Source organism: Vicugna pacos, unplaced genomic scaffold (genome assembly GCF_048564905.1).
Source record: "Vicugna pacos unplaced genomic scaffold, VicPac4 scaffold_66, whole genome shotgun sequence".
Lineage (NCBI taxonomy): Eukaryota > Metazoa > Chordata > Mammalia > Artiodactyla > Camelidae > Vicugna > Vicugna pacos.
The window spans coordinates 2,430,301-2,449,112 of NW_027328747.1; the positions used below are offsets into that span (position 1 = coordinate 2,430,301).

An 18,812-nucleotide genomic window follows, 5' to 3' on the forward strand; every position below is an offset into this window, starting at 1 on the left:
AGGAGAAAAAGCATAGGGTTAAGCTTTATGACCTTGGGTTTGGCAAATATTTCTTTGCTATGACACCGGAAGTATAATCTATTTTAAAAATTAACTGATAGAGTGAACTTTACAAAAATGAAGACTCTTCAAAGCTCTTCTAAGCACTGTGAAGCAAATGAAAAGACAAGCCATAGACAGAAGCTATTTGCAGATCATATATCTGGTAAGTGTCTCTCTTTGTGTCTGATCCAGAATAAAAAGGTTTCAAAACTCAATAATAATGCAAACACCTGAATGAATGAATGAGGCCAGAAAACACACTTCAGTTAAGATATCCAGATGGATAATAAGCATATGAAAAGATGCTGATTAAAGATGCCATTAGTCATTAGAGAAATGTTTTTAAAAACCACAGTGAGATACTACTACACATACCTACTAGAATGTATACGATTAGAAAGACCGACCTTACAAAGTGCTGGCAAGGAAATAGAGCAACCAGAACTGATACACACCACGAGGAATTTACAGTAGCACAACCATTTTGGAAAACTGTTTAACAGTTTCTTTTAAAAAGGTAAACACCTATCTACCACATAACCCAGACATTCCTCATCTGATGCTTTAGAAAAGAAAAGCATATGTCCATACAAAGACTTGTAACCAAATATTCACTACAATATCATTTATAATAGCTCAAGTTATAAATAACCCATGCATCCATCAAGAAGTAAATGGAGAAACAAAGGATGGTCTATCCAAACACTGCTCACAATAAACTATTCAGGAAAAACTCAGAACTAAGCAATACTCTGCTAAAAGAAAAATAAGCTATTAATACAGCAACACAGATGACTCTCAAAATAATTACACTAAATGAAAGAAGTCAGACAACATAGAGTAGATACTGCATGAATCCATTCATACAATGATCTTGAAAATGCAATCCACTATGTTGTGATAGAAACCAGATCAATGGTTTCCAGGGGAATAGATGGGGAGCGAGGGAGGGACAACAAAATGCAGGAGAAGAGTTTTGTGGGTGATGGGTATGTTCACTGTCTTGAATATGGTCATGGTTTCTTGGTGATATACTTATGTTAAAACATATTAAGTTGTACACTTTAAATGTGTGAAAATTATTTTGCCAAGTATACCTCAAAGCTGTCTTTAGAAAAAAGGCACTTCTGTCCTGACACAACTCAGGGCCTGATTGGAGTGAGATGATCAGTCCCTCACCCTGTCTGCCTAACGGGAAGGTAGAAAACCTCTCACGGAAGATAAGATATGGATTTTTCATTTGCAATGTCTGCCATGTAATAAAGAATTTCTAGACATGCAACATGTCAAGACTCTATGATAGATAAAATGAGAATAAGGAACGTTAGACAATGGATACAAACCCCCAGGTGATGTAAGCATCAGAGTTACCAATAGAGGCTATAAAATACTTTTAATATATTCAAGAAAATAAGGAAATGATGGGAGAATAGATAACAGGGTCAAGACTTTCCCCAGAGAAATATAATGGAATGTATTTTTAAGAAAAATCAAACAGATACTCTAGAACTGAAGCTTTCAGCTCTGGAAACAGGTAAACAGAGCTAATTAGGATCCCTTTGAAGTAAAACTTTCAGTAATGCCGGATAAAATACAACAACAAAAGTAACACAGAGCTTACTGTGGAGAGAGAAGTTCCCAGGTGACAATACAAAGAGGACACTTAACGCCAAAATGGTAATCTTGTGAGCTGATGCCACCGCACCCTGGAGGGAAGGGGTTTTCATCTGCACATAAATAGGGATACAATGTCCATTTAGGGAAAAGGGTCCATACCAGATGTAGAAGAGTCTTCCTTTATAGAAACCTCTGCATAAGACGTATTGGAAGACTTGCCTCTTCACTGAAAGGGAGACTCAAAGTTCTCCACATGTGCACACAGGAAAGGGGTGAAACAACCGGTTCTCTAGGGAAAAACAAAGTCTCCCTTAAAAAAATCTAATCTCCACGCCCCTGCTTTATATGAATGTGGAATCCAAATTGATACTCCACTTAAGATTCCGGAATTCCCTAACCAAAAAATACAATAATTCAAGGTTGATCATATCACCTGGAGCCTTTGGATAAGCAACACAAAATTGTTCTCTAGGGAAACTTTAAAAACCAGGATGTAAGGCACAATCATAGGAAAAAAATTGTACTCACTATAGAGAAACTCCCACAACTCTACACACACACAGACACACAACTAAAACCAGAAGGAAATAAGTGCCACAGGGAAGAAAGAGCTAACTGTAAAACACAGGATGATTAATATTCCAGAGCCTAAAATTATGACAAAATATAAGAGAGAGCATAAAATAAGTATGACTGAATCATTAAAAGATAAAATGAATCTTATATAGCGTAATGAACAATCAGGACATCATGAAAAAGAAAACAGATCAATTTTTTAGAGAACTAAACAGAACTTATGGAAACAAAATACAGATATCATTTGGTATATAAAATTCAATGTATGGGTTAAGTAAATTTTAATCTTCAATATCTAGGGTGTTCATTAAAATTCAACAGAAATCTCTAAAGTAATTGTTTAAAAAGAGAATAAAAATAAAGGAGTCAAAATGAAGAATGCAAAATAGGCCGGTCACTATTCTAAGTTCTTCATCTATTTTATCACTTACTGCTCACAGTCTTTGAGGTGGATAGTGCCACTTTTTGTATACGAAGAAAGTGAGTCTCAAACGGATTACATATCCTGGTTACATGGTTAGCAAGGGAGGGAACCAAGCCCGGATAGGCTGTCTCTAGACGCCATGCTCTTAACCATGACTGCAAGGTATATAACATGCAGGAGAAAAGCAGAGCAAAGCAAATAGAAGTCACAAAACAAGATGCCAGAAATAAAACATCATCACTAATCACAATGTATTTAGATGAAATAAATAATGAGTTAAAAGATTTACAGATTTCATTTGTTTAACTGAGACAAAGCAAAATTAAAACTTAAAACTGGTTGAAAGCTTAGAAGAATAACAGAAAGAGGTCAAAAGTTAGAGCCAGAAAAAGAGACACCTGAGAAATACTAATCAATGGAAATGTTATCACTCAAGCCTCCCTCAGGTTCATAGGTACCTGAAACCCACCTTGGCCTGACACTTACCAGCTCTGTGCCTGAGCGAGACATTCAATCCCCCGGAATCTTCGTTCACTCACCTGTGAATGTAAGGAACGATCCCTCCTTCCATCCGGCCAATTTGTATTGACTGCTGTGCCACGGGTACTGCTCAAGCCACCTGAGGTCCGTCAGTGAACAAATAAGGATCCTTGTCCCTGTAGGACTGAGGAAGAGCAGAACATAAACTACAGTCGTGACAGTCATGTGAAATATATGGTATTATAGAGGGTGATAGAAATAATATGATCCGGGAGAGGGGGTTTCTGGGGCAGAGACAAGGGGAAGGCAGTTTCCAGTTTAAAATGAGATGGCCAGAGCTGGCCTCACTGAGGACCTTGAGAAGGGGGTGCTAGTTGCTGAGCTCCCTCTAACACAGCACCGCACGCTGGGTGACGTGAACCACAGAGGCTCACGGTCTCACAGCCCTGGGGGCGGGGAGTCTGCAGGCAGGGTGTCAGCAGGGCTGGTTCCTCCTGAGGGCTGGGAGGGAGAGGCTGGTCCAGGCCTCTCTCCTTGGCTTGGAGACGACCGTCTTCTCTCCACATCTCAACCCGTCAACTCCCATGTACACGTGTCTCTGTGTCCACATTGCCCCTTTTTATCAGGACACAAGTCATACTGGATTAAGGCCCACCCTAATGACCTCTTCTTAACCAATGACATCTGCAACAACCCTATTACCAAACGGGGTCATGCTCTGTAGTCCTGGCGGTTAGGACTTCAGCATATGAGTTGGACAGAGACCGACCAGGGCAACAGGCCTGTGGGTGCATGTCTGATGTCCCCAAGGGCCAGCAGGGAGGCCAGTGTGGCTGGAGCGGAGTGAGCCAGGGAGAAAACCGGAGATGAGCTCAGCTTGGGGAGGGGGAGGAAAGCTGTAAGGTCACCATAAGGACTCTCGCTTCTTCACTGAGTGAAATGAGAAGCCATTGCAGGATTTTGAGCAGAGAAGATCACACCCAGGGTCTCAATCATGCCTGACTTAGGCGATGAGGATGAAAATATTTAGGCTTTTGAGCTGATAATAGTTAGACTACATGTTGGACTTTGAGTTGATGGTATAGTAAATGAGACTCTGGAGGGTGCTGGGATGACGTGGGTGCATATTGCATGTGGGATGGACAAGAACCAGTGGGGCCAAAGGGAAGAACTTGGTAGAATAATGGCCCCCAATATGTCCACGGTCTGATCCCTAGAATTCCCTGGGAATATGTCACAGTGCATGGCAAAAGGGACTCTGCAGGTGTGACTGTCAAGGACCTTGGGATAGCAGATCACTGTGGGAAAGCAAACATCATCACGGAGGTCCTTAGTGGAGAGAGGCACATTGGTCAGAGACAGACATGTGAAGTGGCAGCAGAAGTCACAGTGACACAGGGCCCTGGGCCAAGGAGTGTGAGCACCTCTGCAAGCTGGGAAAGGTAGGAAGATGAATCCCTCCCAAGAGCCTCGGTGTGGAACGCAGCCTTGGCCACATGTTGGTTTTAGCCCACTGACATTGACTTTGCACTTCTGCACCCTAGAACAGTGAGACAATGGATGTGTGTTACTTTAAGACACTGAGTCTGTGGTTCTTTGTTACAACAGCAATAGGAAAGGAACCCAGGAACCAACATGAACATGAACCACAGGCTGCCTGCTGTGCTGGCAGGAAGTCCTTTGTCTCTGATCCTGGGGGAGTGTCCTGTCTTCTGGCAGCATCCACAAACTACCTCATGCGAACTTGGCAGCTTGCAGGTGGTCAAATCTTAACCCTGCACAGTTCTTGATATTTAGTTAATAAAAAAGATGGTGTCATCATGGGTATTTTATCATCTTTTAAGTACACTTCAGTCTTCTAAATGAGAGACTGTGTAAATAGTTTTCAATCTTAATAATAAATAACTGTGGTTTTATTTGGTTACTTAAATTATGAATAATAATATTCACATTAGTAAAATTTATTAAAATCAACATTCTTCAATGAAAATATCAAGTTTCTTTTTGCATGAACATGTATTAACTACAAGAAATGTTCCATGCTTTGTTCTACGATTTAGAGTTAGAGTCTTAAAGAATAATAATTTCCTCAAAAGATATTATGGCGAGGGGATTTCTTTTGGTGTTACAGTTCCTACATAAAATCTGGTGCATGGCTCAGGCCACTGGGAACCTAGAGATGATCAAAATAAGGAGGCATTATAAACACAGAACAATTTTTAAAGGAATTAAAAAACTGGATGTGTGAAAACAAAGAATCAGAGAATATTCTGGTGAAATAAAACTATTTTTCAGCTTAAGCAAGACACTGGGTGAATAAATCTAAAAAGAAAAAAACACCCAGAGATTAGCAGCGAGTCATGCATGCAGTGTGACTGATCAAAAGCAAGTTGTTTCCAAACAGGTGTGCAGGCTTGATGCCTTCATGAATCAAGTCTGTGTGGCACCAGGCCACCTCGAATACATGTTGACGAGGTATGTATAAGCCCTTCAACATCCCAGCTCAAAGCCCACACACGAGCCACACGACCATCACCTACACGTCTGCAAAACACACATCATGGTGAAAAGCACTTTTCTTGCTCAGTAGCCGGTGGCAGAGCACTGTGAGCAGACAGAGATACAGGGACACAGGGACACAGAGGCACCTCCCCTCACTCAGCTGATAAACTTCCGTGCATTCCTGCGGACAGGACTGTCATAAAATGCACCATGCATTGATCCTCCTCCTAGGAAAGAAATGACAGGGTTGTCCTCAGGTTTGAGCAAGAGTGGCCAGGAGATCTCAGAAGAGCTGTTTCAGCACAACCAACAGAAACGATGGCCACCGTGACCACGAGAGACGTCCCCTGCCATCTCGGTAGGCACTTGGGCTCCTGACAAAAGCTGGGCTCCTCAGTAAAGGGTTGAGTAGAAGGCACAGACCTGAGGGATGCCCCAGCAATAGGCAGGAGTTAGGGCCTGGTTTATACTGCTCTGGGTGTATCCCATCCTCATCCGAATACGAAATCAGAAATTTGCAAAACAGCAGAGCTGGGATGGATCACCTACTCCAGACTCCTCTCCTTACAGTTAAAAGGGTGGTAGCCCTGAGAGGCAAAGCAACGTGCTAAAGGCAGAGCGTGGAAGTGGCACCGTGCCAACCCCCGTTCAAGGCCGCTAACAATGAGTATGGGGCCAAGGTCTCCACCTAGGAGAATGAGACAGTGTAAATACTTTGTTCCCCCCAAAACCCCAAATGTTTTTTAAAGGCACAAAAACTCACCTTAACCAGCTCTCTTCTGAAGGGGCTCTCTTCTGTCTCCGTCTTTCTGTCTGTCTCCATTTCTCTCTCTCAGACACAAACACATACAATTTTGTGAAAGGGGAATTCCTGCCATACAAAGACAGACTTCACATCTTCAGAAAGACACTTGACAAAGCACGTTTCTCAATTCAAGTCTTTGTGTGAGGTCTGAGCAACTGGCTTATCTTCTAGAACAATTGGTGGGTCCAAAAACAGGAGATCATCTTCCCCAAAGGAAGAGTTCTGGTCCGTGTTGATGAAGTTGGGGATGTCACATTTCATTAGCCTGTTCAGCTCCTCCTCTGGCCACCTGCTGCATCTGATGGCTTCCTGGAGCTGAATATCACTGTCAAGGGCAATGGTTGAGATACCAGCTTTGGCCTTGCCCAAGTGGTCCACTTCAATGACGTAGCAGTGAAAGAGGGACCTAGATTCGTCATTGCGCTGCCAGAGAACACCTTGGGCACCAGCGGCCTTCCAAAGTCTGACACAAAGCTGTTCAGTCTGAATCTCTTCTTGGGAGACTCTGCATTGCTATAAAGAAAACCAAAATAAAAGATCGCTCACACTCTAGCTCAGTGACCTGAAGAATCATAGTTTTTGCCATCTACTGAGTGCAAGTCCCTGCACAGAGCACGCTTACAAGCACTGGAAGTGAGAGACATCACTTCTGAACACATACAATTAAACCCAAGGCAAAAGTCTCAAGTGAGGGCCCTTGGACCATCCTGAAAAGACATCTTTCCCTGAGAATCTTCAATATTGCTGTACCGCACAACACTGTTTCTCAATGGGACACTCAGATCATCTTCATCAGAATTAGTTAAAGTGCCTCTTAAAATGCAGAATTCTGGGGTACAGACACTCAGCGTCTCCAGAGGTAGGGACCGGTAGTCTGTATTTTCAGAGCCAGCAAGATCACTAAACACGCTCACGTTTAACACCGCCGTCTACATCGGGTCACCTGAGCATCGACAGTGCTGTCTCACGGGGTGGGGGGGTGTCATGTGTGTCAGGGTGCTGATCTACCCACGAGACTCCCCTGATTCTCAGAACTGACAGTGCAGCCCCATTGGGCAAGAAATACCACCACTTCACAATGCATACGCAGGGCGCCCGACTGACAGATACCATCAGTGATAGGAGAGGGGACAAAACTCAGGTCCCTGATCCCTTGTTTCACTTACTATGGGACAAATGATCAATTCAAGGGTAATAAATCAGTGAATGAGTGAATAACATGACTCTCGTTAGTCCCACGAGTGCCTGAAGAGGGAGCCTGGGCACACTGAGAACCATAACAGCCCATCTACTTAATTGCCATCCTTCCCAGATTTGTGTAAAGGTTACTTCCACCCAGGCAGTGACTCCTGAAGGGCAAGAATCATGTCTGAACACACTCTCAAATCCAGAACAGAACCTGACAACAATTAGGCTCTGGAGTCTGTGTTTAGCGAGTGTGGAATCTCAGTGATTCCAGCTCTTACACCTTGCCTTCCCATCCCACCCCTCACGATATGGCCCTTATGACCAGTTCTCCCAGGGCTGGGGCCACGGAACCCATTTACAGGACTGGAACAATCTGATCATGTAAACCATCCCCCAGAATATCATCAAGAGTCACCTGCATTTCAGGGATCAGTAATCCCAGAAGCTTTGCAGTTCAGGCAGCTGAGGGATTTTTTATATCAGCTCTGTCTTCTACTGTGACTGCCTGGGTGACATCAGACAAGGAAGTCTCAAAAGCCTGAGCTTTTTCTTTCAGGAATAATCTACTTAACAAATCTCATTGACCATTTAACAAATGTGATGTGAAGATCAATGATTTACACAGGAGTACAACATTCACTAGGTCATGGATTTTGAATCCGAGGAAAATCATTTGAGAAAGATTGACAGAATTTAACTTTAATGCAAATTTAAGTATTGTTACCATTCAGTAAATCATCTTCTTCCCCTACTTATCACTTCACCCAAGTTTAAAAGATGTTTGAGAACAGGGATGAGTGTGCCAGCAATCTGTGACCCAATAACCTAAAATGTCACCTAGGAAAAAGAGGGGAGAAACACATTTTTAAAAAGTATGGTGAGGACAGTGGGGCCATCCCCCAACTCCACACTAAGAACCTCTGAGTAATAGCTTTCCTGCCTACCTTGGGCATCAGCTGATGTGAAAACCCACCTAGAAACCACACTGTCCAGCAGCTCTTCCGTAACACAGGCTACACTTTCTCAGGGTTAAGAATTGGGTCAAGTAACCCCTTTGCTGAAGAATAAAGACAAAGGAGAACAAGAGAGTTCTTCCCCTCCCCAGAGGAGAGCCCAGACCTTGGGCTGCATGCACTGCACCCACCTCCCAGGAGAAGGATAAACTGGAGAAGGACGTCCTGCGAAACTAGGGCAGCAAAGGTAGAGATGGGAACAAATAGACCAGCTGGCCTGGGACAGCACCCTCCGTCGCTGCCTTGGTGGCTGCCTCCGCCCCCTCAGCACATCCTGCCCACCTCCGGTGGCTAAGCTGTCAGGGAAACCGTGCTTTGCGACCTGGGGCAACAGAGGCTGCCCCCAGGCCAAGCTGCTGGGGAGATGGGAGCTAAACCACTAGCTCCCAAGTGGCAGGCTCCATACCCTCGCCATCACCCCGCCGCCCCCGCAACTTAACGCACCCCCGGGGCAATATGACCCTGAGAAGGGTGACCTGGGAACGAGGGGCAGCAGAGGCCGCCCCCACGTCAGGCCTCCAGAGAGAAGGGAGCTTATCCTCCAGCTCGCAATAGGCAGCACCCCTCTCCTCTCCACCCCCTGATCTCACTGCGCCCACCTCCCAGGAGAAACCTGACCTGGTGTGTTGTGTCAGGCGAATCTTGGGCGGGAGAGGCCGTCCCCAGGCCAGGTCAGGGGAAAGGAGAAGAGGCCCCATTAGGCGGGGCAGCCGGCAGTCGCAGCTGCCTCTGCCCCTCGACCTCATCGCGTCCACCTCCCAGGAGCAAGCTGACCTGGAGACGGGCATCCGGCTTCTTGGGCAGCAGAGGACGCCCCCAGGATTGGCCGTAGGGAAGAGGGGAGCTAATTGACAAGCTCCGCGCTGCAGGTCCTCTACCCCCGCCGTCGCCACCCTCGCACCTTAAAGGCACCGCCCAGGGCGCCCCTACCCAGCAGGCTGAATGGGACAGGTGTGTCTGCTGATCTGGGGCAGGAGAGGCCACTCCCACACCAGGCCATCGGGGAGACGGGAGCCAATCCACCAACTCCCCAAGGCATCCCCATCCCCCCGCATCAGCCACCGCTCCTGCCCCCTGACCTCACGGTGGCCTCCTCTAGGGAGCAGGCTGACCTGGAGATGGACGTCCGGCGAACTTGGGGCAACAGGGACCGCCCCCAGGGCAAACCATGAGGGGAAATGGGAGCAAATGGACCGGCTTCATGGGAAAACCCGCCGCTGCTGCCACCACCCACAAAGTACCACGCCCGCCTCCCGGGGTCAGGCTGACTAGGATACACGTGTCCCGTAACCCAGGGCAACAGAGACCGCCCCCAGGACAAGCCTCGGGGAAGATGGGAGCAAATGGGCCCGCTTCCCCGCTGCAGGCCCCCGACCCCCGCCACCCCTGCACCCTGACTACCCTGCCTCCCGCCCCCAGTTGGCTAAGTGGGACAGGGGTGTCCCGGAACCTGGGGCAGCAGAGGCCGCCTGCAGGCAACACGGTGCAGACATGGAGCTAATCCACAAGCTACCCCGGGGCAGCCTCCCTATCCCCGCAGCCACCACCTTACCAGCTCCCTGACCGCACCGCACCCATCTCCCAGGAGCAAGCTCACCTGGAGTCGGACCTCAGGCAAATCTCCGGCGGCAGAGGTCGCCCCCAGGCCAGGCCGCGAGGGAGAGAAGAAATGGAGCAGAGCTCCCTGGAACGGCCCCCCTCCCCCTGGCGCCGCCGCCGCTGCCGCCTCCCAGGAGCAAGCACACCTGGAGGCCGGCGTCCCGCCTCTAGGGCAGCGGAGGCCGCTCCTAGACTCCACCGCGGGGGAGAGCGGAGCGAATTGACCGGCTCCCCCGCGGCAGGCCCCCTACCAACGTGGGCCCCGCACCTTAACGACACCGCCTCCACTCCCCACTCAGCAAGCTGAGTGGGACAGGTGTGTCCGGCGACCTGGGGCAGCAGAGGCCGCTCCCAGGCCCGGCAGCCGGGGCAAGGCAGCTATTCCACCAGTTCGCCAGGGGCAGCCGCGCTCCGCCCCTCTGCCGCTGCCGCCGCCCGCTGACCTAACCGCCCCACCTCCCAGGAGCAAGCTTACTTGGAGTCCAACATCTGGCGAATCTCCGGCGGCCAAGGCCCCCCCCCGAGTCCAGGCTGCAGGGAAGAGAAGAAATCGACCGGCTTGCCCGGGCAGCCTCCCACCTGCCGCCGCCGCCGCCGCCGCCGCCCCAAACCATTGCACTAGCCTCCCGGGGTCAGGCTGACTGCAAGGATGTGCACTTGCCTTCTGATCCTGGCTACGTGCCTGAGCACCTCCCTGCACCTCTACACTCCCTGTACCTCTGCACCCCTGCCACTCTCTGCACTTCTGCACTGCCTGCACCCCCGCATCCCCTGAACTGCCTGCACCCTCCACAGCCCCTGCACCCCTGCCACCACTTACACCTTTGCACTGCGTACACTCCTGCACCCCTGCATGTCCCACACACCACCTCTTGGGCCTGTGGCAGAGTCTCTGCTGTTAGACCAATGCACAGGGACTCACTCTTTGCCAGTATATGATGCATCAGTGGACGTCTGAGGTTGGCTGCAGGAAGGTACATGTTCCCGGTCACTAGCCTGGGACACTAGGGTGATCTCTGGGAGGTCACCCAGGACGGGCTCAGAGATGCTGTTCTCTGGGAAGAGAGGAGTTGAAACTGCTCTTGAGGGCAGAGCTGTGCTCAGCAGGCGGTCCACGCTTCATGTTTTACACAGGGCTTCGGAGAAGTGAAACGGATCCGGCCAAGTAAGACCAGCCTGCTGTGCGCCCACCTCAGTCCTGGGCTCTGAGGCAGACCGACTGGCTCCCACCCTCAGGACCCAGTTTGGGCACCTGAATGTTCCCTTGGAGGCATCCTGTCAGTTCTCAGGAAGAAGTCTGGCTGCTTCCACCCCATGGCCCTCCCTCCCACTGTGCTAGCCTCAGGAAGGTTCCTTATTTGGGGAAGAAGGCAGCCCACCCCCTACCCCACCCCTCACCTTTCTCTAACCCAGGCTGGTGCTTTCTTTGCCCTTCAGAGTCTGGAAAGCCTTTCCCCTTCAGTTATGTCCCTTCTGAGATGGACTTGCTTCCACGCAATTCTAGGCGAGGATGCACCATGGAATGCATTGGGTAAGAGAACCAAAATAAATAGTTTCTTCTGTGAGGATTTCTGTTTATCTACTGAGGCTGGGCTGTGTGTAGTTTGCTACAGCTATTCGTGCGAGGGGCTAAAGCCGCCTGTGTGTCCTTGTTTTCATCTCCCCGCTGTCTTTGGGTTTTCCCTAGACACTCCTGAGACATTTACTTCTTTTAATTTTATTCCTGTTATTACACAGGGGCCCTACTGACATGGAGGTAAGGTGTTGGGGGAGCGGGACAGATTAGGGCATCTGTAGTCCTGTGATTAGTTCTCATTGAGCCTGTGCCCTGAGCTGTGACCTCCACAAGTATGTCTCCCTCCCCCACCCCAATTTGGGTGACACAGATGGTATTTCCCTTCTCCCAGGTAGGTTAGGCTCTGTAAAATAACTTCTCATTAAAAAACAAAACAAAACAAAACAAAACCCCCCACAATTGAAGAGAATGTTCTGGGTGTATTTCAATAGAGCTATTTTTTTCCTTTCCTGGCAGAAAGCATGAGGAGTTTTCCTATGATCTTCACTCTGAGAACAGGGTACGGTCCTGGAAGTAAAATGCATGAAAAAGAGCAGGGGGATCCTCTGACTGGCCCCCTGGAGTTGTCACACTCAGACTTCCCCACGCTGAGCCTCCAGCTGGCCTCAGGGACCTGCTAAATCTGCCTGCCCCCGGGGATCTTACAAAAGCGGGTTCTGCCCTGGGAACTGTGACTCTCCAAGCCTGCCCGGCTGCCTCTCTGGGTTGGGAGAAGCTTTCCCCCTCAGTTTTCTTGTGGATCTAAGAAGACCAGTGGGTTTTCAGCTCCCTCAGCTCTGGTATTGTTTTCAGGACAGAAGGAGCAACTTCTGAGCTCCTCACAAGCTGGACCAGAGGCTGGAAGCCTCCCCTCCTCTGCCTCCATGCAGACAATCAGTGGCTGTGGTTCTAGCCGAGTTTCTGAAGATGTGGATTTAAACACACACATCCCAGCCCCCACAGGAGCACACAGTCCCATAAATCCCTACAACTTCCACTGGTAACTACGGAGCTGATGAGGACACGGCTTTCGGGACTGCAGTGGCCTGACTGCATGACTTGCTCCGTGGACAATTTACGTGCTTGTTCTGGGCCTTGTCTGAAGTGGCTTGCTTACTATACCTGGTACATGGGAAATATAAAATAAGTACTGGAACCTCCACTTCTCTCTCTTGGGCCTTCCGACCTAAAAAGTAATAAGTGAACTCAGACGGCCTAGTCACCTCAATGAGGTCAGACCAGCCTGGCTCTCCTGAGTGATGGGCACTGACTTGCACGTTTACTCGGAACAGTAGGGGAACTGCCTTCCTCTAACTGGGCCTCTCCCCACGCCAGGCACGCTCTCAGCTGAGACGGGGCCAACTCCCCCATTGAGGTGTGTGCTGGTGGCTTCAGTGTGACCTGGCCCTGCCAGGACATGAACCTGCAGTGAGGTGGAGTGTCAGGAGCGGGGGTCCCTGCTGGAGCAGCAGGGGGCCCGGTAACACCCTGCCCAGCCTGGTGCCTGGGGCTCCCCAACATCTCCTACGGCCTCCGGGTCGGCTCTGGTCCGGGCCACTCCATGCACCCTCCCAGTATCTTTTCATTAAGTCCCTTTTTTGCTTTTATCAGCCAGAGGTGGCTTCTGTTGCTTGTTCAGTGAAACAGTGCATCAGGAAACCAGACTACTTCTAAGATCAGTAAAATACCAACCTCGGTCAGCTCGCCGGGCAGACCGTGCAGCACAAAGGCCTGCACAGGGCTGTGCGAACGGCTTACGTGAAGGGTCCTCATCATCTGTCTTCAGAGATACAGAAGCTGGTAGTTCAGGTAAAACCACAGGGAGGGATTGAGGAATCCAAAGCTGGTTGGTTTCAAAGACTAACCGGTCGGACCAGACCCCTGAGCTGTGGTCAGAAGCCTGGCTCAGTGTCACGCAGACTCAGCACCGTAAGTGTCCGGTGGGGCTGGTGCTGTTCCCTTTACAGGCTCTCGTTGGGGATTCACTGTAGCCCCTTACACTCAGCAGGGAATCCAGCCCTCTTAGCCCCCACCCTGAGTGTTCCATGACACAAATCTCGGGAGTGTTTAATTTTCATCTTTGTTTAGGAGGATGAAGGTGGGGCAAGAGGAGACATAAATTCAAACTTAGTGACACCAAGTCACAGCCAGTACCTCCTCCTCGGAGAGCTATGTGCTCCCACAGTGGTGGCTGGGGGGCTGGGCAGAGCCCCTCCACTGGTCACAGTGGGACTCACTCCTCTGGCTGCAACTGATGGGTTGGACAACCAATCCAGAGGGGACAGAGCATCTTTCCCGGGAATTTGGAACTGACATACAGAAATTAATTTCACTCATCTGGGGATTGGGAGGAGGGTGGGAATCTAATGAAACCAGAGCAGGAGGGAAAGTTACAAGTGAATGAGAGAGAGACAAAGAGACTGAGCTTGTGAGAGCAAATAGTGGGAAGGAAGGAAAACAATTGGGACAGAGGAATTCCAGCCCCTGGCTGTCTAGTGTGTCCCAGCCCATCAACGAACCTGCGGGATGGTTGACATCATTCCAGTTTTGCAGATTAGGAAACAGGCTGAAAGACACGGGGGTTGGCTTCGGGTGCACAGTTAATTTAAGTGCCACTGGACCCCTCACTTCCCGCTGCCTGAAGGCACCATGATCCTCACATGGACCCTGCTGTGCTGACAGCCCAGCACCCTGATCAAAGGGACCCTGCGGGAGTGGGAACCTCTCTGAGTGTGGAGAGTTCCCTGCACCGAGATTCCATGCATCAGCAGGCTCCCGCTCACCCCAGGTTAACGTCTCCCCAGCTGTGCAGTCTCCCGACCCGCTTCCCTCCCTGCCAGGCACCCCCGGTCTTACCACCGAGTGTACAGCAGGAATTCAGGCACAGGGATGCCCAAAGCAACACGAGCCCACCGGCTGTACAAACAGCAGACTCCCAGCCCCACCTGGGCTCCATGGGGATAGTAGGTGTCCTCAACTTTCATGTATCTAAGGCTAACTGTTTCTTCAGCTGGAGGCTATAGAGAAAAATATAAGGCCCAAAACATGGTTCAGTGAGGAATTCCTCCAAGGACCAGACTACAGAGTCTACAACCAGTTGTGCTGTCCCTCCTACCCCCTGACTTTGGGTGAGGTGGATTATTGATCAGCACAATTGCCGGTGGCCCAGCTCCTGGGCTTAGCTGCCCAGAGGGGGATGGGGGAATGGGTAAGGCCAGGGCACTCAGGAAGAGCACAGAGGCCCTGCCCTCACACCTCCGCACTTGTAAACCGTTCCCCAAACCTCAAGGCATCGGACAGAGTGCAGCCACCACAATAATGAGATGCTCCCATCTCTTCACTCACTCCTGTCGGTTCACTTACGTGCTGAGCATCCACTGGGTCACAGGACATGACACACAGGATGGCCGATGGGACAGGCTTGGTACTTACCCCTGGATCCTGTTCAGTCTGATGGAAGAATGATCACTCATAAATGGTTTCTCAAAAGGATACATAGACAGAAGACAAACTGCAGAGTGAATCAAATTTTAAAATATAAATGAAGATCCCCCAGTCTCCCCGCCTAAGCTTAACAGCATAAAGAAAATAGATCTTGCCTTTGATCACCAAGGAAGTGGTCATCCCCTCTCAGGAGGAAAGGAGAGTTATTCTTTGAGCAGGACACCGAAGTGCTCCATCGGATTGGACCAGGACCTCTGCATTCATTCAGCAAATCTGTATAAGCTCCTACTACATATGGGAATCTAGTAACTATACCCATTCCCAAGGGTCTTGGGCTTTATTAGTCAACAAAATAGACACGATTCCTCATCACTGGGGACTCAGAGTTTTAGCAGAGGAAACAGGCAGCATGTTGGGGGTAGCAAGAGCTTGGGGAAAAATAAGAGTGATATGAGCAAGCTCAGGTGATGCTGGTGGGGTGGGAGGCAGGCAGGAGGGAAAAAGGCAATCCTGGCAGATCTCACGGAGTAATGAACTTGAAGCAGAATAGATCCGGAGGAAGAAGGAAGAGCCGGAGCCAGAGGCCCCCAGAGTGATGGGGAGAGTGTGGATGGAGAGACAGAGCATGCCGGATCCTGGAAGACTTTGGGACGACTTTGGCTCCTAAAGAAATGGTGACCCTTTTAGTGAGTTTTGATGGGATGGGTGATGTCCAATTTTTGCTTTTGTTTTGTTTTTTGGGGGGGAGGGTAATTTATTTTAGTGAAGGTGCTGTGGTTTTAACCCAGGATCTCATGCATGCTAAGCATGCGCTCTATCACTGAGCTACACCCACCACCTCAATGGATGCTTTTATAGGATCCCTCTGACTCTGTGTGGATGAGATTGTAGAAAAGCAAAGATGGAAGAAGGAGGCTATTTGGTGTCCAAGAAGGCGCTGAAGGTGGCTCCTAGGAAGGTGGGGAACAGGGAGTAGGTGGTTAATGAAGACAGAGTAGCCAGAATTAGAAAATTAGAAAAAACAAGCTGGATTTGCTGTGTGTGTGTAAGAGAAAGGGAGAGAAAGAACATGGTTCCAACATCTGGACCTGGAAAATGGGATGGATGTCCTCTCCATCCACAGGGGATGGGACAAGATGGGGCTGAGCAGGTGGAAAGGGGCTGGAATCAGCTCAGTTCTTCAATGTCATGGTTAAGGAGTCTATTAGATATTGCCACAGAAATGCCCAATAGGTAGAGGAGTGTGGTTTTTTGTTTTCTTTCTTTTTAATATTAAAAAATATAATTTAAATGTATTAATTTTATTATGTGAATGAGTTTGGAATTTTATTTCATGCCAAGGTATACATTATAATAGCCAAATGGAAAATATATCAGAAAAGGGGAGGAATGAGTGCTTTCACATAAACTGACTGTCCATAACGTAGGTTAAATTTCAATAAAACCAGTCTTCAGTGCAAAAACCTCATCTTGGTGTTACATAAAATTAAATGAAAAAGGACTATGTTGATGTATCATTATTTCATGTTACATAATAGCCCCAAACCAACACACTGTTTAACTATGAGGCTTGTAGAAATACTATTCACTTTATTGACATAAATACAGAAATGCAGAAAGGTTCTAAGGTAGAATAAGCATCTTAGTGGAAATAATAGAGATCTGAGCATTTTACATGATACGTATGGACTGATTCAAAATTTGGAAAAGTAATTTACACAGTAGAACATATGTATGAATGTGAAAGCAAGATGAACGAAAGAAAAAGAATTTGAGTATCAGGGAGAGAGTTCCAAATGGAAAGGGCAAATCAGGGAGTTTTGGACAAATCGAGAAATTGATGGCATGTCAATTTCCAAGTCTGGTTGCTTCCACCAAAGGTATAGCAGAGAGAGAGAGGAGAGACCCAGGACCCATCTCCGGGGCACATTCACAGTAAATGTTTGGAAAAAAGAGGAGACGTTGGCAAAAGACCAGCCAGTGGATCGAAAGCAGAACGATGGGCTGGAGGCCAAGTAAAGCAGGAACACGGGGGAGGAGAGATGGCAGAGCTGGGTCAAATGCTGCCAAAGGGCCACGCATGATGAAGACTAAAAACTGACCACAATATTTAGCAACGTGCGGTCACTGATGGCCTTGACAGAGCAGTTTCCATAGAGCGAGGGATCAGGGGAAAAGCCAGAGTGGGTGCAAAAGGGGATGGCTCAGGAGAATATGCAGACAGTGAGTTTAAACTACTCATTAAAGATTTGCTGCAAAGACATGGGCTGGCAATCGGTGGGGGTGAATTAGGGTCAAAGAGTGCTGTTTGTTTCTTTTAAGAGGAGGGGCTTTTATATACTGATAGGAGCCAACTAGCAGGAGAACAAAATAGATGAGTTAGTGACAGAGAGGATGGATGTGGGAGTGACAGCCTGGAGAAGATTGGATGGATGGGCCCCCTGGCGACTTTTGGATGATCTGGCTTTCGATGTCACCTGTAATAAGAGGTGGGGCAGCGAGAGTTAGGTCACAGACATCAGAAGGCAAGCGGATGTGCTGGGAGTTGCTGGTGAAAGTTCTCTTCTGTTGGCTTCAGTTTGCTTGGTCAAAGTAGAAAAGTAAACTTACCAGCTGAGGAACGAGGAGGAAGAGTTACTGGAGTCATGAGCAGAAGATACGGAAGAGCCTTCAGGGACAATGGGACAGTGAAAAGAGCACAGGGAGACGGGGGGAGTGTGCTCTCAGAAAGTTGCATTTTATCTTTGAGGTCCCCAAGTGTTGGATGTGTGATTGCCCTTCCTGCTGTCTACAAAATAAAAATTGATTATGGTTCAGGGAAAATGCTATTTCATTCTAAGAGGCTGCCTGCTTCTCAGGAATGGTCATCTTAAACTGCAAACATTACAAAAATGTTGAAAAGAAGAACTTGTGTACCCAATGCCCCACTATTTTCTATAAATTTGGTTGCTATTTAGTTCCCCTATCAATACCACAGAACCGATACTGCCTAGGATGGAGATACATCGATGCTTACATGGAAATGAAATCTGTATCTTTTTCCTAAACTCCATGGCTTCCTTAACATCCCATTCCCCTTGGAATTTAGGGGTGTCCGGTATAAGAAATGAGAAACAGTTTGAGAAAATCCCGGCTCAGAATTACACAGCACAACCTCAGCTCAGAAATATACAGCCGTAAAAATGCTTAGAAGCAAAACTCCGTAACTACTCAAAGAATTTTGCAAACCTGGGCCTGCCCAGATGTTTCCAAACTGGAAAGGTACTCCAATCACCTGACCGGGAACCAGAGGCTGGTCAGCCTTTTCTGTAAAAGCCAGAGAGTAAATATTTTCAGTTTTGCAGATCATTTTGTTGTAACCATGCAGGTCTGCAATAAGAAAGTGAAGAGCACTGGGAGACAGGAAACAAATGGGCATGCCCACACCCTCCCTTCCACTCAGGGCAGCTTCTCTGTGGTGGGGAGCTTTGCCACAATGACTTGTTTCTTTGTTTCCATTGGTTTCTTTGTTTCCACCTTACTGCTCAAGCTCAGAAATTCAAGTGAGCCTTGTCCTTCAGCATCCAT

General features: G+C 48.4%; 1 pseudogene; it reads right to left on the bottom strand.

Moving 5' to 3' along the window:
• The window catches only part of LOC140694622 (melanocortin-2 receptor accessory protein 2-like), a 72,163-nt pseudogene extending 62,770 nt beyond the window's left edge, over window positions 1-9,393 (bottom strand).
• Window positions 9,394-18,812: the final 9,419 nt, after the last annotated feature.